The following is a 12,146-nucleotide window of genomic DNA, read 5'->3' as shown; positions in this document are numbered from 1 at the left end:
AATAAAGTATATTCAGTACTCAGGGTATTGTGTTAAGGCTAATTTTCCAGCTAGAAATTGGTTTATCTGGTAGCTTGTTTCTTTTTAGTGCTTGGTGTGTTACAAGCCAGAAAAGTCATCTCCAATATTTTACCATTACCAGTAACCTGAAGTGAATTGTTCTGTGCATGTATTTTATGCTATATAAAGTGTTTCATTATGATGAATTCCTAGGCATGGGATTTTGGAAGGTAAGTACATAGGTGGGTAGTTTAAAATTGCCCTGCAGAAGGGTCACACAAAGGTGCTTCCTTCTTAGCAATGTGCTGCTGGGGTGTTGGACACACTTAGTTGACCTATCTCTGTATTGTATTTGTATGTGTGTGCGGTTTTTTGAGACAGCTCATGCCTGTCTTGAACTTACTACACATAGCCCAGGCTATCCTCCTGTGTCTGCCTCTAAAGGGCAGGATTATAGGCATACACCACACATCTGGCTTCATGTTAACTTTTGACATGACCTCAAGGGATGATTCACAGTGAGGCTGACTTTGAGCTCATTAGGAGCCCAGGCTGGCCTCAGAGTCACTGAAGCCCTCCTTTCGCAACCTTCCTAGGGAGTGCTGGGATCACGGTGTGTGTCCACTACACGGGGCCCGATTACTTGCTCTTCTGAATCACTCTTTATTCTATTTTAAGTAGAAACAAATTCTTAGTTTTTCTTTTCTTCAGGCTTGTGTTATATGTAAAAGTACTGACAAATTACTGTGCAGAGTATATCCCAATTTAAATTTATCTGTTTCCTTATGGTTAAATAATGTTCCATGTGTCAGTCTATGCTTGTCACCTCAAAGCCTCACCAACAGAATGAATACATTGTTAGAGTTTTTCATTTCTACCAGTCTGATAAGGCATTGTCTCTCAGTGTGCTTTTGATTTCCACTTCTCTAATTTTGAGTGATGGTGAACATCCTTTTCTATTTGAGAGACATTTTTATATCTTTGTGAATTATCTGATTAGGTTGATTCCTACTATATTTTGTTGTTGTCCTGCAAATATTTTTAAAATTTTTCAAATTGATTAGCATTTTTAGCACTTTATTTGATGTGCATATTTTAGATGTTTTCCTATAACTTGATTTAAAATTTTTTTTTATTTTAAAAAGGGTAAAACAAAACATAACAACAAAGCAGATTAGAAGAAAACAATGTAAGTGACACAGGATTTCAAAGCACGACAACAGGAGATCAACAGTGGCTACCATAAAGTCTCTTGTTTTCTTCTAAACAGTTGTCTATATCTTCACAATGAATTCATACAAAACAAAATAGTATCAAACTGATCAAAACAGAATTATGAAAGGATTACAGGCCTTCAAAATCAGACAATAGGAAAATCAATTATGGCTATCATAATGTCTCTTGTTCTCTTCAAAATAGCTGTCCATACTTTCATGTATGCTGAAATTGAATAATACAAAATAGACTAAAACTACTCTGAACAAAGAATAAAAGCATTACTGGATTTCACAACATGATGATAGGAAATCAGCAATGGATACCATAATGTCTCTTTTTCTTCAAAGTAGCTTTTCATATCATCATGCATAATACAATCAATTATCATAAACTGTTCAGGAGAAGTTTTAAGCATGTATAAGCCTATAAATGTACATCTATCCTTTCTGCATTAAAGGGAAGACAAAAAAGCAAAACAAGTTATTAGAAGAACAAGAAACAAAAAAAACTACTAACAATAGCAAAGAGCCCAAAACAATGACCATATAGACCTTCAAAACAAGGTTGTAAGAACATAACTAGTTATTTTATGTAGTAATCTTCAAAAAAGTTCCTCAGATTACCAGACATAAACATGCAAAATTGATCCAATCCTATGAATGTTAACTATTTTGTTCCAAGAACTAGTAGAATTTGCAGCACAATCATCTTAGCTATCTTAAGTGTGTTTATACAAATTTAGATATTTTCCTTTCCCCCTTTTTTTCTCCTTTTCCCTGAGTTATTATTTTTCCCCCTTTGAGCAGATTCTTACCCTTTCACAGTATTTACTGAGGATTTTGTAGCGTATGTATTCTTACCATTTCTTAAATTGGGGAAACAGTATGGTATTTACACGTGAGTCTGATTTATTTCACTTACGAGTATAGTCTCAAGTTGCATCCATTTACCTATAAAAGTCTCAATGTGATCATTCTTTATAGCTGAGTAGTACTCCATTGTATAAAAGTAGCACATCTTTTTTATCCATTTCTCAGTTGATGAGCATTTATGTTGTTGCCAAGATCTGGCTACTACAAATTGTGCTGCTATAAACATGGGTATACATACATCACTGTGGTATGTTATTTTTAATTCTTCTGGGAATATGTGCAGAAGTGAAATAGCTGGGTCAAATGGGACTTTCATTCCCAGCTTTTGAGGATCCTCCAGACTGACCTCCATGGTGGTTGCATCAGCCTACATCCCACCAACAGTGCAGAAGAGTTCCTTTTTCCCGACATCCTCTCCAGCATTTGTTGTTGGTGGTTTTCTTGATCCTGGCCATTCTTTTGGAAGTGAGATGGAATGAATCGCAGTGTGGTTTTAATTTGCTTTCTCTAATGAGCAATGATGCTGAGTGTTTTTTCATGTGTTTATTTGCCTTTTTATTTCTTTATTTGAGAACTGTGTATTCATTTCAGATGCCCATTTTTGGACTGGGTCTTTGAATTTAAGGGGTTTGAGTTTTTAAAATTTTTTGTATGTTATGGACGGAAGTCCTTTGTCTGAGGGACAGTTGACTAAGATTTTTTCAGAATCTTAGGGTTTCCCTTTTATTCTGTTGGAGATTTATTTTGACATGCAAAAACCTTTTAAAAAGATGAGATCTCAGTTATTGATTTCACGAAGTATTTCTCATGCGGTTTGATTTTTATTCATGAATTGTCTACCTACCCCTATGTCTTCAAGATTTCTACCTACTTAATCTTCCAGCAGATTTAGTGTTTCTGTTTTAATATTTAGATCTTTGATCCATTTAGACTTTAGTACACGGTGATAGGCATGGATCTAGTTTTAGTTTTCAGCATTTGGAGAGCCAGTTTTTCCACCACTAAGTATTAAAGAGACTATCTTTCTTTCAATGAACATGTTTGGTCCCTTTGTCAAAGATAAGATGGCTGAGTGTGTTTGTAATTTTAGTTGTATCTTCTAATCTATTTCATTGATCTTTAGGTCTGTTTTTATTCCAGTACCGTGCTGATTTTACTACAGTAGCTTTATATTATAACTCAAGTCAGGGATTGTGATGTCTTCTGCCTTGCCTTTGTTGCCCAGAATTGCCTTTGCTATTCTAGGTATTTTCTGGTTTCAGATGAATTTTAAGAATGATTTCTATAGATCTGTGAGATATGCTAGTGGCATTTTGATTGAAATTGTATTAAATCTGTATAACAATTTTGAGAGAATGGCCATTTTTACAATGTTTGTTCTTTCTATCCATGAACAAGGAATGTCTTTCTATTTTCTGAGGTCCTCTTCAATTTCTTTTTTCAGGGTATTATAACTTTCCCTGAATAGATATTATACTTCTTTTGTTAGATTGATTCCTAAGTATTTCATTGTTTTGGATGCTATTGTGAAGCATGTGGCTTCTCTTAGTTTTCTCTCAGTGAGTTTGTTGTTTGTGTATAGGAATGCTATTGATTTTTGACTGTTAACTTTATATACAGCTACATTACTGAATTTATTTATTATACCTAGAAGTCTTTCAATGGAGTTCTGGGGGGTCTTCTATGTAGATGTCATCTGCAAATAATGATAATTTAACCTCTTTTTTCCCTATACTTATTCCTTTTATTTCTCTCTCTAGTCTCATTGCTCTGGCTAGTATTTGTAGCACTATATTGAATAGGAGTGGTGATATTGGACATCTTGTCTTGTGCCTGATTTTAGGGTAAAAGCTTTCAGTTTTTGGCCATTTAGTATGATGCTGGCTGTTGGTTTGTCACAGATGGCTTTTTTCAGATTGAGGTACAGACAATCTATTCTGATTTTCTGTAGGGTTCTTATCATGAATGAGTGTTGGACCTTATCAGAAGCTTTTCTACCTCTGTAGAAATGATCATGTGATTCTTATTTTTGGCTCTATTGATATGATGTATTATGTTTATTGATTTGTGTATGTTGAACCATCCCTGCATTCCTGGAATGCAGGAATCTCACTTGATCATGGTGTATAATCTTCTTGATGATCTTCTGCATTCTGTTTGCTAGTATTTTACTGAGAATTTTTGCATCTATCTTCATTAGAGACATTGGTCTCTAGTTCTCTTTTTTGGTTGTGTCTTTTTTTGGTTTTGGTATTAGAGTAATACTTGCTTCTAGGAATGAGTTATGGGGAATTGCTTCCTTTTCAATTTCATTGACGATTTTAAAGAGAGTTGGCATTAAGTCTTCCTTGAATTTGTTGTAGAAATCTGCAGTGAATCCATCAGGATCCGGGCTTTTCTTTGTTTGTAAGGTTTTAATTACATTTTTAATTTCATTAATTGAAATTGGTTTATTCAGAAGTTTTACATCTTATTGATCCAGTTTGGTAACTTGTTTGTTTCTAGGAATCTGTTGCCTATACTCTCGAACTTGGTACTATCAAGCAAAACAGAATAGAGGAAAATCAGTCAGAACAAGATGATGAGAGCAATACAGGGTTTCAAATCAAGTTAATAGGAAATCAAAGTGAGTTACTATAATATATCCTGATATTTTTTATTTATTTTTCCCTTAATTAAAAAGATAAAAAAGTAAATAATAAAAAAAGAGATTGCGATAAAAAAGGACATAACAACAAAACAGCACAGGTCAAAATATAACCATTTTAGCAAAACAGTGTTTCACCACAAGATATCCTGACATAAAAGTAGTTACCATAGTGTCTCTTTCCTTGAAATCTTTGAATATAACTTTTTATACTGTAGCATCAAAGATATCAAGACAATGTAAAACCATTCAAGAGAATGACAGTATTACAGGGTATTTAGAATCAACTAACAGAAAATGAACAATGGTTTCTGTATAAACTCCTTGTCTATAAAAGTTTTTGTTTATATTATCACACATAATAAAATCCAATAAGATACAACATGTTAAGACCAATGGAGACAGAAGAACAAAAGCTTTATGGGACTTCAAAACAAGAGGATATTAAATCAGCACTAGCTATTATGATGTCTTGTTTTCTCCAAAATAGCTGTTCCTACCATCCAACTTTCTCTGCCTCATTTCTGTTGAGTTCTTTTTCTGTCATTAGTTATCAGTTTGTCTTCTTCATTTTGCTTTCTGCTCCATTCATTGTGGCCTCTTTGCCACTGTTTCTGGAATCTTGGTATTCTTCTTTAGAATATCCTGCAATATTCTCTGTAGAGTTGAATTAGTGGTTGCAAATTCCCCTACTTCCTCTTTATCCTGGAAGCATCTTGTTTTTCCATCAATTTCTAGGGACATTTGTGCAGGATATATCAATCTTGGCTGGAGGTTATTATCTTTCAAAGCTTGAATTATTTCCCCCCACGCTCTTGGTGATTTGATGGTCTGTGCCAAGAAGTCTGCTGTAATTCTGATGGGTGTTCCCTTGTAAGTGATCTGTTTCTTGTCTCTGACGGTTTTTAATATTCTGTTCTTATATTGGATTTCTGGAATTTTGATTATTATATGCCTGGGTGTAGTTCTGTTTGGGTTGTAGGTGGCTGGAGTCCTGTATGCCTCATACATCTGAGTATCTTTACCTTTTTCTAAATTAGGGAAATTCTCCTGGATTATTTCTGTGAATAGCCTTTGTAGTTCATTTATTTGTGTCCGTACTTCTTCTTTTATGTTCTTAATTCTTAAGTTATAGATCCTCTTGTCATCTTCTTGTCTTTGTATTATTGCTGTTTGTTTTCTTGTTATTAAGAAGCTTTTCATTTCATGCTCCCACCTTACAAATCTGTCTTCCAGTTCTGATAATCTATGCTTAGTTTCTTTCAAGCTTTTATGCCAGCTTTCAATAGAGTTTTTAGTTTCCTGGTAATCTCTTTGAACCTGCTTCACATATTCTCTGTTTTCTCCATCAAACAATTTTCCCCTTTTATTCTGTTCTCCCATTCCACCATCTGTTTTTTCTTGGGCGGTGCTTAGCATTTCTCTATTTTACTTATATCTAGCTTTACTTCGTTAAATATTTCACTTTTGAACTCGTCTATGAGGCTCTGGAGATATCGCTTTATGTCTATTGGTGCCGTGTCTGATATTGCATGTTTTCTGTCCTCATTCTCCTTTGCATTTACCTTTCCTGGGTCAGTGTTCTCAGGATTGAGGACTGAGGACCGTTTCTTGTTGCTCCCTCTTCCCATGCTTTTTGTTCCTTCCTTATAAATGTATATAGGAGGCCCAGTTTCTTTCTTTGTCAGTTACAGTTTGTTTGAATCATGATGGCTAGGTGTTCCCACCCACTGCAGTGTACTAGGGAGACACAGACCTGGGCAGCCTCTGCTGGGCCCGCCCATGCAGGTCAACCTACTGAAGGCTTCATTGCTGGGGTGCATCGCCAGGCACTGGGACCTGGTTTGGGCTGTCCTACTGGGTCTTAGTCCATGGCATCACCCAGGCCAAGTGCTCCCCACCAATCCCGCTTGAGAGGGGAATATGCTACTAAAGTCACTGCAGTGCCCTGTTCTGGCTAGTCTTCCCAGTCCTAGAATGCCCTCTGTTGGAGCCTCCTAATCTATGGAAGAGTCCTTGTTCCTCTCACTCACCGCAGTTCAATGCAGGGCTCCCCGCCAGTCCTGCTCTCAACTCTCTTCACCAATTCCCTGCTCTCAGAGCTTTCGCGTCTCTCTCCCTGCTGCGCCGATTCAGACGCAGCAGCGGCGGCAGGATATTCAAATCACGCTTTCCAGAGGTGCGGGTTTGCAGCTTCAGCGCTTAGATTTTATCTGTTCTGGTTATAGTACCGGGACTGCATTTCCAATCGGTTTCTCTCAGCTTAGTTTGTTCCTGGGTCGGCAGAGTATATCTCCCCTTGCTTAGGACTCCTCACACTGCACCATTCCTGGAATCTAAGCTGGCTTTCTCAGAGAGCCTCCATAGCTGCTATTATCTATCCACCATGTTCTCCCAGAAGTCCAATAATTTCAGTTCTTTTGCTGAAGCATGTTCTGTGGGCTTGTATATGATTTATTTGAGAGAATGTCCCATGTACTGCTGAGAAGAATGTATTTTCTGATGTTGTTGGGTGGAACACTCTATACATGTCCACTAAGACCATAGGTTCACAGGTGCAGCTCAGTTCTGTTACTTCTTTGCTGATTTTCTATCTAGTTGATCTGTCTCTGTGTCAATGGGGTATTAAGGTCTCCCATTATAATTGTGCTACTGTTTATTTGATTTTTCATTTCTGTTAATGGTTTATTTTGTATAGCTGAGTGCTCCTGAATTTGGTGCATATATATTTAAGATTGTTACCTCTTCCTCTTGAAGTTTTCCCCTAACTAGTATGTAGTGACCTTCTTTATCTCTTTTGATCATTCTTGGTTCGAAGTTCACATTGTCTGCAAGCAGAATAGCTACTGCTGCTTTAATTAGGTTCCTGTTGCATGAAGTTTTGTTTTCCATCCTTTTGCTTTCAGTCTGTGAGCTTCCTTTTGGGTTAGATGGGTTTCCTGTGTACAACATATGGTAGGATGTTGTTTCTTGATCCATTCTGCCAGTCTATTTCTTTTAATTGGTGAATTGAGGCTATTTACATTAATGGTTATAACTGATATATATTCTTTTTGTTTTGTCATGTTATCTTTCTGCTGTTGGTTTTTTACCTTCTCCTTATGTTCAATTGTTTACCTTGCTTGGTAGTTTTATCCTATGTCTATGTAGAATATCTTTTAGTATTCTATGAAGTGTTCATTTGGTGGTCATGAAGTTCTTCAGATGTTCTTTGTTGTAGAAGTATCTTATTTCTCCATCCATTTTGAAGGACAGTTTTGTAGGGTACATCAATCTGGGTTGGAAGTAATTTTCTTTAGAATCTGAAATACTTCACTACATAGTCTTCTTGACTTCATTGTTTGTGTTGAGAAATCCACTGTGATTCTGATGAGCTTTCCTTTATGGATGATCTGTCTCTTCCCTCTAACAGCTTTTAATATTCTGTTTTTATGTTGAATTTCTGGGATGTTGATAATTATATATTTGGGTGTAATTTTATTTTGGTTATGACTATTTGGAGTTCTATATGCTTCACTTATCTGTATGTCAGTTTCTATTGCCACATTTGGTAAATTTTCGGCTACCACTTCTGTGAATAGGCTTTTAATATCATTTGTTATGTCACTTTCTTTTTGATTTATCCCTATCAATCTTATGCTGTTTTTCTTTGCATCATCTTTCAACTATTGAATTGTTATTTCCTGATTCCTTGATTTTTTTTCTTTTTTTCTTTTTTTTTTTTTTTGTGGTACTGGGTATGGAAGTCATAGCCTTGCACTTGCCAGGGAGACGCTCATACCACTGAGCTAAATCCCCAGCCCTCCTTATTGTTTTTAAAAGATCTTTCTTTTCCTGTTCACTAGCTGCAATCTTGTCTTTGAGGTCCGAAAGTCTATCTTCACTTCACTGAGGTGGTTTTGCTAACTTTCGATGGAAGTTTTGATTTCCTGGGTATCTCCTTGATTCTGTTTCATGAATTCTGTTTGTATCTTTTATTGTTCATTTAAAATTTTCTTCATTTTGCAGTGTTCCTCTAATTTTTAAACTATGTCTTCTTTAGATATGTTCAGCATTTCTTTCATTACATTTATCATTTCTTCTTTTACCTTGAAGATTATTTGTGATCTGAGTTCCTTTATGGGTTCCTGGAGTTGTTTCTTTACTTCAGTTGCTATCATTTCAGGAGTTTCAGATGTATGGCTTACATTTCTTCTATGTCCATGTTTCTTAGGCTTGTTTGGGATAGGCTGGGTTTGAGACTGCATTTTGCTCTTTTGTTTTTGTCATTTTCTTACATTCCCTTAAGGAAGCTGAAGCCACGATCTCAGTTATTTCTTGGTTTGAGAATATCTGTCCGTACTGCAGGGAGTTTCCCCAGTTGAGTGGAGGTCATTAGGCCTTGCCAAGTGGCTCCAGGCCACTTGGGGATCACTGGATGGGCTCAGCTAGGCTTGGAGGGACCTTCCTAGGGGTCCTCCGGTGATGGGGGATGCCTGCTAGGCTCCAAGTGATGTCCTGAGACTGCACCACTGGATGGAGATCGCTGCAAGCACTTTTGCCTCACGAGGTGGAGTTCAGGTGTCTCCAGGCCACTTGGGGGTCCTGACCGTTGATTTTCATCATGTTTTTCTACAGGCAAGATTCTTTTTCTATCAGTTTATTAGGTTTTTTTTCAGGCAGGGTCTTGCTACATAATTCAGGCTGGTCTCAACCTCAATGCAATCCTCCTGCTTCATCTCCCGAGATTACAGGCCTGCACCATCATACCCATGTTTTATCAGTTTATTTTTAGCCACTCTTTTTCTATTTGCCTTTGAATTGAGCCATAGTTGGAAAAGCTTTCTTACACAGATATTAGAGACATGTACGTATTCTCTTCTAGTTTTTGTAAGTTTCCATTTAGATTCCTGATGCATTTATAACTTAATTTCATGTATAATGTGAAGTGTAGTTATGATTTTATCTTTCATCCACTTAGTACAAAGTTTTTCTTTGTTTCAGTGATTTGAGGTCCTATCTTCAAAATATACTAAATATACATATATACTTAGGGTGATTTCTGAACTCTAGCCTACTATTGTTTATGTCAATTCATGAGCCAGTACCATGCTTTTAATTATAAGTTCTTTATACATAGAATGTTTTAGTGTTTGGTAGGCAAGTTCTGTCTTAAAATTTTTAGTATGTTTTCTGGCAATTCTTGAATGTTTGCCATATGAAATCTATAGTACTTTGCTATTTTTCTTGGGTTGGGTTATAAAATTAATTTATGGAGAACTGACACCTATTTAACACTGAATCAACCTATCCAAGAAGAGGTTATATCTCCATTTGATTTAGTTTTTATCAAGAATTTTAAAATTTTTTTCAGGTAGATTTTTCACATTTCTTGTTAATTTTATTTCTATTTGATCTTCACTGTTATTTTAGTTGATGGTTCTGTTATAATATTGTTATAGCTTGTGTCTAGTTGTCTCCTTAAACCTCATGTGGTCATAGATGGGGCTTTTCAGAGGAGGCTGGATTTAATGTGTATAATGGTGGTATCAAGTGTGTGTGATTTCTAAATCAGTTCACTGATTAGTTTGGCATAGTTCTGGTTGGAATTAAGGATGTGAGTGCTACATTTTCCCTAGGGCGAGTAGCCTGCATGGGCTATACAGGGACAGAAAGAGGGGTAGTCGCTCTCCCCTGGGGATTGTTCTCCTCTGTGATGCCTCCTGGCAGACACTTTTACCTTGGAGCCAGTCGACTATGAACTGAAACCTCTACAATCTGTGAGCCAAATAAACCTTTACTTCTTTAAATTTTTGTGTCAGCTATTTTGTTGTAGAATAAGAAAAATAACTAGAATAGTCTCCATATGGTTATTATTTATAAAGGCTATTAATTTTTATATGTTTTTGATCCTGCTACTTTCTGAATTCTTTTATTATTTGAGTTACTGTTGCCATTATTTCTCTTAGAGTTTCCTGGATATATTGATATGTTGTCTGGTGATATCAGACAGGATGCTGTGACTGTGACAACTGCTGCATCATCTATCAGTAGAGATATTTTACTTCTCCCTTTCTGGTTCTTATACTTTTATTTGATTTATCTTGCCTTATTAAATTAGCTAATACTTATAATTCAGTCTTGAGTAGTAATAAAGATATTGAATGCTTTTGCTTTGTTTACTGACTAAAGCCAGAAATTATGAACAAAATAGGTAGCTTTGGTAAGAGAGTCAAAATTGCCCTGAAAAAGGGTATATTTTGGTCATAATCTCTGGCATGATTGCATTACAATCTAAGTGTTATTGCTAACATTTTTACATGGAACTCACTGATTCTTTGTGACCTAAATGATGATCAATACAAACTAAATATATTTTCTGTAATAAAGGTATACTATTTAGAATATATTTATACAAAGTCTGCCTTATTGACTATGTTAATTTTTTTATTTTTCTTTCTTTCTTTTTTTTTATTTTTTTTTATTTTTTTGAGACGGGGTCTCACTATGCAGTTCAGGCTGGCCTTGAGCTCACTTTGTAGCCCAGACTGGTTTCGAACTCACAACGATCCTCCCACCTCAGCCTCCCAAGTGCTGAGATTACAGGCGTGAGCCACCATTGACTATGTTTAATAGATCCTTTTTTTCTTTCATCCTTCATACATATATAGACATGTTCCTTCTGTCTTTTAGTAAAAATAATCTATTCTATTACTATTCTACTATTTCAGTGCCTCATTTCTTGTAATCCCCACTTTTATTTGTTGAAAAGCTTAGTTTTCTTGCTAAAATGTTGCAGGTCTTTTTTGGTTTTCTTTTTAATACTGGGGATTGACTCCAAAACCTTCTCACTGAACTATATTCCTACCTCCAGCACTTTCAATTTTTCTTTTGTTTTTGAGACAGGATCTCACTCAGTCACTGTATTGCGCAGGCTGGTCTCAAATTTGTGTTACTCCTGTTTAGGAGGCTTCTGGGATCATAGGAGTATACCACCATCCATTGATCCTAGTTATCTTTTAATTGGCTGAAACTCATCCTCTACCAGAGATTCCTTGAGGAAGGCTGCAAGAACAGAGTTCCTCAAATTTCTACATGTTTTGTTTATTTATTTATTTATTTATTTATTTATTGTCTTTTAAAAACAGTCTTGATATGCAGTTTGGCCTGGCCTTGAACTCACTTTGTAGCCCAGGCTGGTTTGCAAATTGCAATCCTTCTGCCTGAACCTTCTGAGTGCTGGGAATGCAGAGGTGTACCACCATGCTAGCTCCTACATATTTAGAACTGCTTGTCTCTAATATTAAATGTTTGAAGTACAGCTTTACTGGATGTAAAATTCTTGGCCTTCAATTGTTTTGTTGAGTTTTTTGAAAATACTTATTCCTTGTTGCTTTGTCTTATATGCTGAATTTAAAAAGTCTGATAGG

At 36.0% G+C, this 12,146-nt stretch overlaps 1 protein-coding gene across 2 annotated transcripts in view; it reads left to right on the top strand.

The window, feature by feature from the left end:
* The window catches only part of Polq (DNA polymerase theta), a 147,428-nt gene that overhangs the window by 46,011 nt on the left and 89,271 nt on the right, over positions 1-12,146 (top strand). The window lies entirely within an intron of this gene.

This window comes from Cavia porcellus, unplaced genomic scaffold (genome assembly GCF_034190915.1).
Source record: "Cavia porcellus strain 051 isolate PalLab524CR breed Dunkin Hartley unplaced genomic scaffold, mCavPor4.1 scaffold_15, whole genome shotgun sequence".
NCBI lineage: Eukaryota > Metazoa > Chordata > Mammalia > Rodentia > Caviidae > Cavia > Cavia porcellus.
Note: the sequence above shows the minus strand (reverse complement) of the source record. Positions and strands in the feature narration are given on the sequence as shown.